This window comes from Budorcas taxicolor, chromosome 3, assembly GCF_023091745.1.
Source record: "Budorcas taxicolor isolate Tak-1 chromosome 3, Takin1.1, whole genome shotgun sequence".
NCBI classification, from domain to species: Eukaryota; Metazoa; Chordata; class Mammalia; order Artiodactyla; family Bovidae; genus Budorcas; species Budorcas taxicolor.
The window spans coordinates 29,773,773-29,789,639 of NC_068912.1; positions in this window are offsets into that span (position 1 = coordinate 29,773,773).

Here is a 15,867-nt window from a genome sequence, read left to right on the forward strand (position 1 = left end):
AAAAGATGTGGTAGGTGGAAACAAAGAAACAAACATGGAAGTGGGATAGGGAGAAAAGGACTGTTTTAAGTAAACTAAGGGTCTTCATTCAATTCAAATGATGATTGGACCTACTATTGTGAACAAGAATCCCGTAGGAAAAAAAAAAAAAAAAAGAATCCCGTAGAAGAGATGGAGTAGTCCTTATAGTCAACAAAAGAGTCTGAAATACAGTACTTGGGTGCAATCTCAAAAACGACAGAAGGATCTCAGTTCATTTCCAAGGCAAACCATTCAAATCACAGTAATCCAAGTCTATGCTCCAACCACTGATGCTGAAGAAGCTGAAATTGACTTTTTCTATGAAAACCTATAACACCTTCTAGAACTAACACCCAAAAAGATGTCCTTTTCATCATAGGGAATTGGAATGCAAAATTATGAAGTCCAGAGATACCCAGAATAACAGGCAAGTTTGGCCCTAGAGTGCAAAATGAAGCAGAGCATAGGTTAATAGAGTTTTGTTAAGAGAACGTGTCGGTCATAGCAAACACCCTTTTCCAACTACCCAAGAGATGACTCTACATATAGACATCACCAGATGGTCAATATCATACAGTCAAAGCTATGATTTTTCCAGTAATCATGTCCAATTCTCAGATGTGAGAATTGGACCATAAAGAAGGCTGAGAGCCAAAGAATTTATTCTTTTGAATTGTGGTGCTGGAGAAGACTCTTGAGAATCCCCTGTACTGCAAGGAGATCAAACCAGTCAATCCTAAAGGATATCAACCCTGAATGTTCATTGGAAGGACTGTTGCTGAAGCTGAAGCTTTGCCCACTTAATGCGAAGGGCCAACTCATTGGAAAAGACACTGATGCTAGGAAAGACTGAAGGCAAATGGAGAAAGGGGTGGCAGGGGGGATAAAATGTTTAGATAGCATCACTGACTCAATGGACATGAAACTAAGTAAACTCCAGGAGATAGTGGAAGACAGTCCATGGGGTTGCAAAGACTCAGACATGACTTAGCAACTGAACAACAACAATGCTTCATTAGAAAGTAGACCTTAAGCAAAGGCTTAAATCAGGTAAGGGAGTGAACCTTGTGAACATCTAGAGAAAGATCATTCCAGACAGGAAAGAGAAGGTGCAAAGGCCCTGAGGTCAGTGTGACAGGCATGTGCAAGGATCAGCTAGTTGTCGGTGTGGCTGAGCCAGGAGAAACGGAGTGGGAGATGAGGTCACAGAGATAATGGGCCAGTCTGGGGGCCTGATGCTTCATTTATAATGGCTTTGGTCTTTACTCAGAGTCCATGGGAAACCTTAACTGAAACTCATTTCTCACCCACCTCACTGCAATGGTCTTCTGTCTGGCCACTCTGACTCCAGTCTTCACCGGTCAGTGCTGCCAGAGTCAGCCTTTTAAGGCTCATCACTCCCATTCTTTACCCCTTCAGCAGGCCCCCACTGTTGCCAGAAAATATCAGTTTCCTTGTGAATTTTTTAAACTTTGTGGTTCAGGTTTAGATACACCTCTCTCGTCTTCCTACAGTGTGGTCCAAGGAGCATGCCCTGCCCTCAGCCAGCTGAAACCCATTCAAATTCCTGTGTGGGGCCCCACCTCTCACCCTGTATCTGTTTCAGCTGTTCCTTCTGCTTACAGTGTTCAAGCCTTTCCCTTCCATCTCTTCTGACCACCCAAGTGCTTCCGTAACCAGCCTGGAGGTGGGGAAGGGCCAGGAGGCTCCCATCCTGTGGGTGCCTCTGCCACAGCCCTGTCTCGTTGTTTTCTCTTGGCTCATTCATCTGTCTGAGCTATAGAGTGCTTTGAAGACTAGCGTCTTTTTCAACTCAGTATCTCTAGTGCTCAGTGCAATTCCTTGCACATAGTAGCCGCTCAATTAAATTTTAGTTTTAAAATGAATGATCTCTTTCCTTCCCTCTTCAATCCCAACCCATTAAGCTAGAATTAATCTCTCCTCTGCTCTTAAGCACCTTCTTGCATTTGATTTTTAGCAGTTATCACAGTCCAACTTTCATTAGTTTTGTGTGTTATAGCCCCTCTTGGATTATAAACTAACTGTCCAGGAACACTGGAATTAATTTTGGTAACCACATTCCATTTCATCCCCTCACTACCTAGAATGACGCCTCTCACAGGGAGATTCTAATAAAATTAAGAGCATGGGCTTTGGGATTGAACTGACATTTGATTCTCAGCTTCCAGGTCTGTGAAGGCTTGTCTGGCTACATTTTGTCCATCCTTTTTTGGAAAATGAAGATGAGGATGGTGATGCCTGTTTCAAGAAAAATGAGCACAGGGCTTGTCTGCTCATCAAGGGCTCAACAAAGACAGCTGTGATCATTAGAGGCCCTGTGCAGAATTTTTCAAATTTGTGTGAAGTTCAGCCCTCATCCCCATCCTACCTTTTAAAAAATATTTATTTAATCATTTATTTGGCTGTGCTGGGTCTCAGTTGTGGCATGCAGGATCTTTAGTTGTGGCATATGGGATCTAGTTCCCTGATCAGGGATAGAACTCAGGGCCCCTGCATTGAGTCTTCGCCACTGGACCACCAGGGAAGTCCTACTCCGCCCCTTTTATTCCCTTTTTTCCCTTGGGTGCGCTGTGAGGCTTTCTTATCTCTTCTTGCTATTCTCTGGAACTCTGCATTCAGATGCTTATATCTTTCCTTTTCTCCTTGGCGTTTCGCCTCTCTTCTTTTCACAGCTATTTGTAAGGCCTCCTCAGACAGCCATTTTGCTTTTTTGCATTTCTTTTCCATGGGGATGGTCTTGATCCCTGTCTCCTGTACAATGCCATGAACCTCAGTCCATAGTTCATCAGGCACTCTATCTATCAGATCTAGGCCCTTAAATCTATTTCTCACTTCCACTGTATAATCATAAGGGATTTGATTGAGGTCATACCTGAATGGTCTAGTGGTTTTCCCTACTTTCTTCAATTTGAGTCTGAATTTGGTAATAAGGAGTTCATGATCTGAGCCACAGTCAGCTCCTGGTCTTGTTTTTGTTGACTGTATAGAGCTTCTCCATCTTTGGCTGCAAAGAATATAATCAATCTGATTTTGGTGTTGACCATCTGGTGATGTCCATGTGTAGAGTCTTCTCTTGTGTTGTTGGAAGAGGGTGTTTGCTATGACCAGTGCATTTTCTTGGCAAAACTCTATCAGTCTTTGCCCTGCTTCATTCCGCATTCCAAGGCCAAATTTGCCTGTTACTCCAGGTGTTTCTTGGCTTCCTACTTTTGCATTCCAGTCCCCTATAATGAAAAGGACATCTTTTTTGGGTGTTAGTTCTAAAGGGTCTTGTAGGTCTTCATAGACCCATTCAACTTCAGCTTCTTCAGCGTTACTGGTTGGGGCATAGACTTGGATTGCTGTGATATTGAATGGTTTGCCTTGGAGACGAACAGAGATCATTCTGTCATTTTTGAGATCGCATCCAAGTACTGCATTTCGGACTCTTTTGTTGACCATGATGGCTACTCCATTTCTTCTGAGGGATTCCTGCCCACAGTATTAGATATAATGGTCATCTGAGTTAAATTCACCCATTCCAGTCCATTTTAGTTCGCTGATTCCTAGAATGTCGACGTTCACTCTTGCCATCTCTTATTTGACCACTTCCAATTTGCCTTGATTCATGGACCTGACATTCCAGGATCCTATGCAATATTGCTCTTTTCAGCATCGGACCTTGCTTCTATCACCAGTCACATCCACAACTGGGTATTGTTTTTGCTTTGGCTCCATCCCTTCATTCTTTCTAGAGTTATTTCTCCACTGATCTCCAGTAGCATATTGGGCACCTACTGACCTGGGGAGTTCCTCTTTCAGTATCCTATCATTTTGCCTTTTCATACTGTTCATGGGGTTCTCAAGGCAAGAATACTGAAGTGGTTTCCCATTCCCTTCTCCAGTGGACCACGTTCTGTCAGACCTCTCCACCATGACCCGCCCGTCTTGGGTTGCCCCGCAGGCATGGCTTGGTTTCATTGAGTTAGACAAGGCTGTGGTCCTAGTGTGATTAGATTGACTAGTTTTCTGTGTGTATGGTTTCAGTGTGTCTGCCTCTGATGCCCTCTTGCAACACCTACCATCTTACTTGGGTTTCTCTTACCTTGGGTGTAGGGTATCTCTTCATGGCTGCTCCAGCAAAGCACAGCCGCTGTTCCTTACCTTGGATGAGGAGAATCTCCTCACCGCCACCCTTCCTGACCTTCAACATGGGATAGCTCCTCTAGGCCCTCCTGTGCCTGCTCAGCCACTGCTCCTCAGGTTGCTCCTCCCGGCCGTCGGCCCTGGCCTCGGGCATGGGTGGCTCCTCAGGGCCACCGCCCCTGGCCTCGGGCATGAGGTGTCTCCTCCCGGCCACCACTGACCTCGGACATGGGGCAGCTCCTCTCAGCCACCTCTCCTGACCTTGGACGCGGGGTAATAGAGGAAAACAACAGAATGGGAAAGACTAGAGATCTCTTCAAGAAAATTAGAGATACCAAGGGAACATTTCATGCAAAGATGGGCTCGATAAAGGACAGAAATGGTATGGACCTAACAGAAGCAGAAGATATTAAGAAGAGGTGGCAAGAATACACAGAAGAACTGTACAGAAAATATCTTCACGACCCAGATAATCATGATGGTGTGATCACTCATCTAGAGCCAGACATCCTGGAATATGAAGTCAAGTGGGCCTTAGAAAGCATCACTACAAACAAAGCTAGTGGAGGTGATGGAATTCCAGTTGAGCTGTTTCAAATCCTGAAAGATGATGCTGTGAAAGTGCTGCACTCAATATGCCAGTAAATTTGGAAAACTCAGCAGTGGCCACAGGACTGGAAAAGGTCCATTTTCAATCCAATTCCAAAGAAAGGCAATGCCAAAGAATGCTCAAACTACCTCACAATTGCACTCCTCTCACATGCTAGTAAAGTAATGCTCAAAATTCTCCAAGCAAGGCTTCAGCAATATGTGAACCATGAACTTCCTGATGTTCAACCTGGTTTTAGAAAAGGCAGAGGAACCAGAGATCAAACTGCCAACATCTGCTGGATCAGCAAAAAAGCAAGAGAGTTCCAGAAAAACATCTATTTCTGCTTAATTGACTATGCCAAAGCCTTTGACTGTGTGGATCACAATCAACTGTGGAAAATTCTGAAAGAGATGGGAATCCCAGACCACCTGACCTGCCTCTTGAGAAATCTGTATGCAGGTCAGGAAGCAACAGTTAGAACTGGACATGGAACAACAGACTGGTTCCAAATAGGAAAAGGAGTATGTCAAGGCTGTATATTGTTACCCTGGTTATTTAACTTCTATGCAGAGTACAACATGAGAAACGCTGGACTGGAAGAAACACAGGCTGGAATCAAGATTGCTGGGAGAAATATCAATAACCTCAGATATGCAGATAACACCACCCTTATGGCAGAAAGTGAAGAGGAACTAAAAAGCCTCCCTGTGGTCATGTATGGATGTGAGAGCTGGACTGTGAAGAAGGCAGAGCATCAAAGAATTGATGCTTTTGAGCTGTGGTATTGGAGAAGACTCTTGAGAGTCCCTTGGACTGCAAGGAGATCCACCCAGTCCATTCTAAAGAAGATCAGCCCTGGGATTTCTTTGGAAGGAATGATGCTAAAGCTGAAATTCCAGTACTTTGGCCACCTCATGCTAAGAGTTGACTCATTGGAAAAGACTCTGATGCTGGGAGGGATTGGGGTCAGGAGGAGAAAGGGACGACAGAGGATGAGATGGCTGGATGACATCACGGACTCGATGGACGTGAGTCTGAGTGAACTCCGGGAGTTGGTGATGGACAGGGAGGCCTGACGTGCTGCAATTCATGGGGTCACAAGGAGTCGGACATGACTGAGCGACTGAACTGAACTGAACTGTGCTGTGAGGTACATGGGATCTAAGTTCTCCAACTAGGGATCGAACCCAAACCCTCTACAGTGGAAGTGCAGAGTCTTAACCTCTGGACCACCAGGGAAGCCCCTCATCCTTCCCCCGACCCTTTCAGCCCCTTTCAAAGGGGACATTTTTCATAGGCTCCCTTAGAACTCAAGTGCAAAGACAGTGACTTAAAAATATCTATAAATTGTGTCTTTATAAAAGATGTCAGTAATTTTGTAAAACTTACCATAAGACTGAAAAGTCAAAATTCAAGCAATTGTTAAAGAACTTGCAGAAGCTCAGGCTTGTGTCCACAGACCTTTTGTTTACTAAGTGGACTTGGGACAGAACCAAAGGCCCAAAGGCAGAGGGTGGCTGGGGGAGGCAGTGGGCGAGGGAAGGGGTGCAGGAAGGGTCAGTTGGGAGTCCTTGGTTCTTCCCATGATGGGGAGGGGGACACTAGGGAGGAGGAGTCAAAAAGCCAGCGGTTTGTCCCTGGAGACTCTAGCCTGGTGTACAGCCAGCTGGTGGGAGTGAGGAACCTCCCACCAGAGCCCCGGAACCAGCAGCGCCTTGCACAAGGCTAAGGGGAGATCAACTGTGGGTAGAGGCAGAAAGAAGTTCTGGGAAAACAATATAACTCAGAAATTTTTATCTGCAGCAGATGGGAAAAATCACCAAGCCAACAGAGGGTCATCCAAGCAAAGAAGAACCAGGGCAACTAAATATGAAGCCAGACCCCTGCTTCTTCCTGGCCCCATACCCTGCCGGAGCCAAGGCGACTTTGGGGTCTGCTTCATTGCTCATCTCTAAAGACCACTTCTCAACCCCAGGCCTCCAAGAACACACGCCTCCCCTCTCCTCTCACCTGGCAGAAGTCAGTTTCTGGCAGTGACCCTGGCCACTGACCCAGAGCGGAAACATCTAGAGGTTCTCCGACATCGTAAGAGCCCCCTCCCCCGACCCTGGCATCGTATGGCACCTTCTCCCACAGTCAGACAGGCCTCAGCCTCCACAGTAAACAGACCAATCACGTATTATTCCCCCTCCCCAAGACCGAAAGAAACATCTAAATGACCCAGGCAGCCACAGGCCGACTCCTTCAGCAACTGCAAACAGAGATCATTTATATTCAGAATGGATCTGCAGAGGGCAGCGGCCTCTCCATGCTCTTTTCACACTGGAAGAGGCTATCGAGCTGGAGATGTTATTTTCCTCCACTCAGGAGGCTTCAGAAGGAGTGCAGATGTGCAGCTAAGCTGAGCACCCTTAAACATTCCCAGTGGCATCTCTGCGGGCTTCCCAGGAGGTGGTAGTGGTAAAGAGCCTGCCTGCCAATGCAGGAGATGTAAGAGACATGGGTTCGATCCCTGGGTTGGAAAGTTCCCCTGGAGGAGGGCATGGCAACCCACTCCAGTATTCTTGCCTGGAGAATCCCATGGACAGAGGAGCCTGGTGGGCTGCAGGCCGTGGGGTCGCAAAGAGTCAGACACGACTGAAGCAGCTTAGCACAGCATAGCAGCCCTGCAGGGGCAGACGGTGTCCTTTCCCTACAGATCCTTAGTTGTCTCCTGGAAGAGCTGTAGATGAGAGGAAAACCAGCTCTGTTCCAGATCTTTGTAGTGTAGACCAGGATCCGAACTTGGAAAAGAAACTCAACTGCTGACCCAGAGCCCAAAGGTCCCAGCTCCCTTGTCTCCCGTCACTGTCTTAGCCCTTCTTCCATCCCCTCCCTCCTCCCTTCCCCACTGGAAGTTGGAACCCTTTTCCAGAGGCCTATTTGGCAACGATGTGCGCCAAAGGTCTTCCTAAGTCTGATTTCTAGGAACTATCCCAAGAAAATAATGTTTTGTTTATATCCACGAGTGTTCTCTTTGGAGTGTTATTTATAATAAACACAAAATGACCCAACAGTAAGGAGACTGAGTATATGATGGCATCCTTATACACTAGAGTATCATAAAATCTGAGGGGAAAAAATAGAGCCCAGGCTACATTGGGAATTATTTAGAAGCATTTTCCAATACATTATTCCTGCATATTGCCAATGACACAAAGACAGAGGAAAGCAAAAATATGTACAAAAGAGGACTAGAAAGTTATGTTGCCGTGTGGTGGGTATTTGGATGGTTTCTTTGTACTCATCATTTTTTCCACAGTTAACATGTCTTATATTTCAGTCAGAGTGTAAAAAGCAATTAATTGTCCATCTTTTTAAAACACAGACACGTACTTTTACCCAATACACGTATTTGTGGAGCAAACATCTTACTGGTTGGTCTTCTGAGAAAAGCCAGAGCTGGAAAGGGCAGAAGACAGAACAAGTGATGGGTCAGTGAAAGAATCACCAGCTGGTGGGTGTAGCTACATAACTTCAGGACCCAGTGCACAATGAAAGCAAAGGGGCTCCTCTATCAAAACTTACGAACCTCAAGACAGCAAGAGCAGAGCATTAAACCAAGTGTGGGACCCTTCTAAGTGTGGGGTCCTTTGCGACCCCTATGCAGGCATCACCTGCCCAGGAAGCTGATTCTGTTCATTGGCCTCGAGCAGAACACTGTGGCCCAGCAGATGAGGGTGCGCAGACCAGCAGTGAGCTCGGAGGAACTGCTCAGAGGCCCCACTGCCTCCTCGCCTGTTGCTGAACAGGTTTTCATTCTTCATGAATTCCCCTTCCCAGCAATCAACCTCTGAAACAAAGTCAAACTTCACCATCTACGTGCAAATAAGAAACCAGCCAAGATGACTTAAACCCTGGATCATAACCTCCCCCACCTTTTTTTTTGAAGGTAACTGCTTATTTATTCTAAGGATAACAGAAAGATGCCAAGCCATCTTCACCCTGAAATTAATGACTGTCCCTACTGAGAATAGAATGTGGATTTTTTTTTAAAGCAATTTCTGATTGTTTTCTCTCCAGAATCAAGAACCCAATTGGCACAGTTTCATGGTCTTTTTCCGCTCCCAGTCCCTCCTCCGTTTTTTTTGGTCAATCCCTTTATTTTGCAAACAGAGAGGAAATTCATTAACGAATTCACTACAGAGCATTATTCATTCCACATGTCTCATTCGGAGGTTTTTAATATCAGGAGTTACAGTAAATCACCTTTGAGTTGTGATCCTATGAATCTAGCAAGGCTCACAGAGCAGCATCCCTGCTAATGACCAAACGAAGGTGAGGTTGGAGGAAAGTGTGTTGATTCCCCTTGTCTGGGGAGGAGCAAACTCAGTAACTAACCCTTGGATTAAATTATGTGCAAAGCAAATCTCTCCCTCTGCAGCCAGTCACAGAGGCCGCCTGCTGCAGAAATGCAAACAAGTCGGATTCAAACCACAGCCAGACACCTGCCTAAGCCAGAGCTTGTGAAAAATGGATTGGGAGTCACTCAGGCAGAAATGTACACGCCAAATTTCTTCCTCCAACTTCTCTGGGAGACTTCACCTGAGGCCGAGTCAGGGGTGGGTGGGGCAGGACCCAAGTTCGACCCTTTGCCCTAGCAGCCAGAAGAGCGTCGCTCATTTTCCAAGGTGTAGCATGCGGAGCTTTGCCCCGTGGCCAGCAATTCCAAGGCCTTTGAACTCTTCTGTCTTGACTTTCCTCTTTTTTATCTTGCTAAAAACTTTAACAAAACTTCAATGTTGGAAAATATTGTGAGGGGCATCTGTTCCACTCCTCTAACACTTGCCTTCCTCTGTGAAGCCACACCCAACTTTCACCCAGCCTTTGCTTGAATACCTCCAGGAATAGGGAGCGCACTACCACCAAAGGTAACAAAACATTCTAGCACAGGGCTGACCATTCTTCCTTTTGTTAAATGGAACTCCCTCTCTTTGTGTAACTTATCCCTACTGAGAGCCTTGCTTTACACTTACGGACCAGATGAAACAACTGTTATGATGACCTTTCTCATATTTGAAGACAGGGCTCTTACTTCCCACAGGTCTTTTCTTCAGTGGATATCAACAATACCAGATCCCAGTGACCTTGCCTTGCGACAGCCTCTTGAAGGCTCAAATTTCTTGCTTGTAGAATAGAGATAATAACATCAACTTTTCAGGATTGTTGTTGGGATTAAAAAGAAGGCATGCAAAGCATCTCACAGGAGCCTAGCACCCAGTAGGTGCCTAATAAATAGTAGCAGATCTAATTAGCCATTTCACCTAGGGCAGAAAAGAACATTCCTTCTCAGACCTGACCCAGCAGAGTGACCAGACTGATTCCCGCAGCCGCCTACCCCCCGCCCCCCCACCGCCCCACTAATGCTGTGCTTCTCATTTGGCCTGAGATGTCTCACCTTCAGGGGCAGTCACACGACACACAGCACCTACTAACATAAACCTTATAGCAACTAAAAGCCTGAAGTCTTTTTGTTTGTAGCCTGTCATGCTATCAAAGGTGATTGTGAAATGGGAAGATGCCTATCAAGGACACATTGTAAAGGCTCAAAAAAAGCGAGGAGCTGTTAGCTGTTACCGGTTGACCAATACTGTCCAGGAGGGGGAGGGGAGGCTGGCCACGAGGTGAGTTGCTGTGGACCCCTGGCAAGTTCCCCTGGCCCTCGCTTCTCAGCCATATCTCCGCCGTCTCTTGCTGCCTTTGTGCCAAATTCCCTTTGCTGTTGGCTGTTCCCCTAATTTTCCTTCTCAGACTTAGAGCTGATTCCCAGCCCTCACCTTCCCAACAGTTGATTCTTCCTAAGGTCAACTTTCTCCATTTCACTCGGTATCTCATCCTTTGCTCTTCTGCAAGAAGCCTCCTACGCACACGCCTGTCCTCATCCTGTGTGGGCTGGTTCCCTCTCTCCATCACACTGACCATCAACCTCTGCCCAGATGCCAGTCTTTCCCCTTCTGGAAACAAACACTGAGGATAAACAGGAATGGAGCAGCACCCCACTGGGAAGTCCCAGTGCCCTGCGAAGCCCCAGACAGATGCACCACGAAGCATCCTTCCCCCACTTCTGGGGTCTGTCCAGGACCCTCCCACATGGACACAGGGATGCCTGAACCAGGATGCTCTATTCTGTGTGTAACAGTGAGAAGTGGAAACAGCCGGCAGGAGGGGAGAGACAGGCGCAGGAATACAGTGGGAGTGAAAATGAAGGAGCTGGAACTCTGTGACCATCCTGGGCAACCTCCAAAATAATGCTGGAGCTTAAAAAGATTGCATACATGTACTTAATAGAAGGCACTTCCCTGGTGGCTCAGCAGTAAAGAATCTACCTGCCAATGCAGGAGACCGGGCTTCAATCCCTCGGTGGGGAAGGAAATGGCAACCCACTCCAGTATTCTTGCCTGGGAAATCCCATGGACAGAGGCGCCTGGTGGGCTACAGTGCGTGGGGTCCCAGAATTGAACATGACTGAGCAATGGAACAACAGTAACATTTATAGAAGATACTTTTTATGTGAATTTTAAAACATACAAAATAATTCTACAAGCTGACTTGGTACAGATATGTGCAATGAACACATTGTTTTAAACACAAGGGGATGATACTGATTTAAGGATAGTAGTAACCTGTGAGGAGAGAGGTGAGGTGGGGGTGGGGAAGATGGTTAACTGAATCTGTAAGCTTATATGTCTTTTTCTTTTTTTTAAGAAAGAAAGATCTACAGCAAGCATCAGAAATGTGAACATTTTAAGTCTGAGTGGTGATTCACGGTTGCCAATTATATTATTTTCTGTACATTTAAAATATCAACATTTCATAATATAAAATATTTAAACAAAACTTCCCTCAACCCTGCGTCTCTTTCTCTCTGCCTCCTGCCCAGCACACCTGCCTGTCGAACACCCAGTTTCTTCAGTGAGCAGCCTTGTTTCATGGCCTCCCCTCCCCTCACCAACTTGTACTTCAAAGCAAATGCCCTCCAGCTGCTTCCCTCACCATTCTGACCTCTCCAAATGTTTGAGCGTCCTGGCTGCCTCCTCCTTCTTGGTCCTTCCTCCTCTCAGATTTAGAAATGAGGACTTTCCCTAGTTCTACACAGTCTCTTTCCTCCACTGGCTCCTCTTCATTCTCCCACGCATGCTAAGCCGCTTCAGTCGTGTCCAACCCTTTATAAACCTATGGACCATAGCCCGCCAGGCTCCTCTGTCCATGGGATTCTCCAGGCAAGAACACTGGAGTGGGGCACCATTTCCTCCTACAGGGCGTCTTCGCCACCCAGGGATTGAACCGGCGTCTCATATTTCCTGCGTTGGCAGGTGGGTTCTTTACCATTGGCGCCATCTGGGAATCCCCTCAACATGCTTAGTTCGTTAGTTCAATCATTCAGTTGTGTCTGACTCTTTGTGACGTCATGGACTGCAGCACACCAGGCTTCCCTGTCCATCACCAATTCCCAGAGCCTACTCAAACTCATGTCCATCACGTTGGTGATGCCATCCAACCATCTCATCCTCTGTTGTCCCATTCTCCTCCCGCCTTCAATCTTTCCAAGCATCGGAGTCTTTTCCAATGAGTCAGTTCTTTGCATCAGGTGGCCAAAGTATTGGAGTTTCAGCTTCAGCATCAGTCCTTCCAATGTCAGGACTGATTTCCTTTAGGATGGACTGGTTTGATCTCCTTTCAGTCCAAGGGACTCTCAAGTGTCTTCTCCAACACCACAGTTCAAAAGCATCAATTCTTCAACACTCAGCCTTCTTTATAGTCCAACTCTCACATCCATACATGACCCCTGGAAAAATCATAGCTTCTACTAGGTGGACCTTTGTTGGTTAGCTCAGCTCAAAGAGAACTCCCTTAGCAATATGGCCTGATTGAGAGTTTTGGGCTTTTATTTCACTGTACACCCTTAGAGGCAATTTATATTCTCATAAAACTCACCTAGTAGCTCTTTCCAGATTATACTTGCACCTGACCATCTCCACACCTGGGCTCCTGCCAGTGTCCTCTCCTGGGGCACCCTTTCAGTCCAGCCCTTCCTCTGAGGCCACCTCAAACACTACCAGCTGATGGCACCTCTTCAAATCCCCCTCCTGGAGTACGGACCACTCCCTCCTTGGAACTCATGAAGCACTGCTCTCTAATACCACTTATTCTAAACTATCCAGCCACAGGCAGAGGGAAATCCATGCCTGTCTTATCATTCTACCCTTGGCCACCTCCCCATTCCCCCATCCCAACTGAGTAGTCAGTTTCTGAGGCCCGGAAGTCATCACGTCTTCTCAGCCCCCAGCACAAAGTCTGGCTCTCATTAAATGTGTTGGGAATCACTGTTTTGAGGCTTGAAACTATTGCATTTGTGCTGTGTAGGGTGGGTACCAAAGGCTCTGTAAACAGTGCCACTGTTTATTATTTCTGTGGGTGGCAGGCCTGGAGGTAAGTGCTCTACAGAGGCTGCGGCCAAAGGCGAAGATGAATTCTGGGGGGCATCCAGTGAGACTTGCTCCAGGGGATGCGCAACTGGCAACAAGGTCCTGTTCCTAGGAGACTTGTAAGGAAAACTCTGCAAAAAAAGGAGAACTGGCTAGGGTTCTGGCTGCTGGCTGTCTCATGAGGGAAGCTGCTCCTTCAGGAGAGCTTGTGTGCTGGTGTGTGCTAGGGCATGTCTGACTCTTTGCAATTGTGTGGACTGTAGCCCGCCATGCTCCTCTGTCCATGCGGTTGGTTCTTCAGGCAAGAATACTGGAGTGGGTTGCCACTTCCTACTCCAGGGGATTTTCCCGACCCAGGGATCAAACCCGCGTCTCTTGCATCTCCTTCACTGGCAAGTGGATTCTTTACCGCTGAGCCACCCGGAAAGCCCGCAGGAGCACTTACACCCGTGCAAACTCCTAGTCCAGAGCACTTGCCTTCAAGCTCACGGTGAACAAGTTTGGAAGGAGAGGACAGCCCTGAACAGTGAGGACCCTCCTTCCTCCCTTTGTGACCTTCCCTCTCCGTGTTCTTCGCAAACATCCATTAAGCCTGAGGAGTAGCTACCACCACTATAAAGAGGAAGTCAGTCTAGTCTGGGAAGATGGGTCCATTAACAAGCAGTGACATACAGCAAGACACCGTGACACAGGCACTGGAGCCAGGAGAGACTCTGGGGCAGGACGTCAGTTGGGAGACTCCTGCAGTGGCCCAGCTGAGTGATGACGAGAGTGGTGTGCAGAGGGGTCCTCCCTCCAGTCAGGCTGAGGACCCTCCAGAAGCTGACACACCCCCTGTACCATGAACAAAGTCCTCTTGCTGCACAAGTCTGACCACGCTGCAATGTGGTTTCTATTTATTCATGTCTTTAAACCAGAAGTCCACAAACTGTGAAGACATGTCCACGTCTGTGGACATTGACTGTTGTGAGGAAGTGAAGTCGCTCAGTCATGTCCAACTCTTTGTGACCCCATAGACTGTAGCCTACCAGGCTCTTCTGTCCATGGGATTTTCCAGGCAATAGTACTGGGGTGGGTTGCCATTTCCTTCTCCAGGGGATCTTCCCAACCCAGGGCTCGAACCCGGGTCTCCCGCATTGTAGACAGATGCTTTAGCGTCTGAGCCACCAGGGAAGTCCAACTGTGAGGAGGCACGTAGTATATACTTCACCAATAGCCATTACATTTTTCATTAATCAATTGCCTGTCCAAGCTGGCTTTGACATGGCAGTGTTCCCACAGGTGCTGCTTTTCACACAAGCCCCATTCAGACTTCAGCGTCTCTCAGTGGCCTTCCCTAACTCAGATGTGTGTCTCACCTCCAGATTTGCTTCCTGCTCTATGACTAGGCGGACTTCCCAGGTGGCTCAGTAGTAAAGAATCCACCCGCCAATGTGGAAGCCACAGGAGATGTAGGTTCTGTCCCTGGGTTGGGAAGATCCCTTGGAGGAGAAAATGGCAACCCACTCCAGTATTCTCGTGTGGGAAATCCCATGGACAGAGGTGTGGCTACAGTCTACGGGCTGCACAGTCGGATGCAACTGAGCATGCGCGCGCTATAACTAGGCATTGGGCTTCGCTCTACACGGCGTGGTGTTCTGACTTGCAGCCTGAGCACCATCTATGACTGCGTTTTCTGCCTTCTGATGACCGCTCACAGTGGTTCAATCTCATAACAGGGTCCAAGTTCCGTAGAAATCATATCCCCTTTGAGAGTCTGAGATACCTATTACAAGTTCCTTTTGTTTGTAATAATCAACCTCCTAATGATGTCTTTTTTTATTTGTACAACATCCGCTTTATCCTTCTTGCCAGACAGGTTCCTCGGCCTGTCCCATTCCTAGCACAGTCACGAGACACTCTACGATAAATCTTAATGGAGTGATCTGAGCAGCAGGCCTCTGTGTGGCTCTGTGATTTACAAAACACTTTCACATGTGTTATCTCATTTTAGTCATCACACTGCCCCTGTGAGGGAGATACGAATATTGTTGTTACCTTACAGGTGAGGAAACTGAGATTATGCAGGCAGACTAGAGCTGAACTACAAACTTGAATTTCAGATGTCTGCTCTGGGCCCTGCCACTGTCCCGTCCTCGGGGAAATGGTAAGCCATGCTGATCTTTCCCAGACCATGAATCAGTAAGAGTGTTGAGCTGCCTCCCTTGTCCTCATTAAAAACCCACAGATCATAAATCCCAATTTGTGGCTGATGATTTGTCTGCAATTTACAGGCTTTCAAATGAATACTAAAGCCCAGTTTAAATGAGATTACTTCTACCTCAATTTAAAATCCAGTGATAAAGACTTCCCTGGCTGTCCAGTGGTTAGGACTCTGCACCTTCATTGCTGTGAATCCAAGTTCAACCCCTGGCTGGGGAACAAAGTCTGCAAGCCACAAGTGACAGCCAGCCAAAGACCAAAACAAACAAACAAAAAACCCACTGATAAAACTAACATTTCCCTTACCTACTTATTAAGCTAATGTTTCTAGCTTACATCATTAAACCTTCCCTTAGATATCTAAACAATATACAGCAGTAAAAAATATTTCACCTCAGTCTGGACTAAGGAGGGTTGGAAAGGACGGAGAGAGAAAGAGAA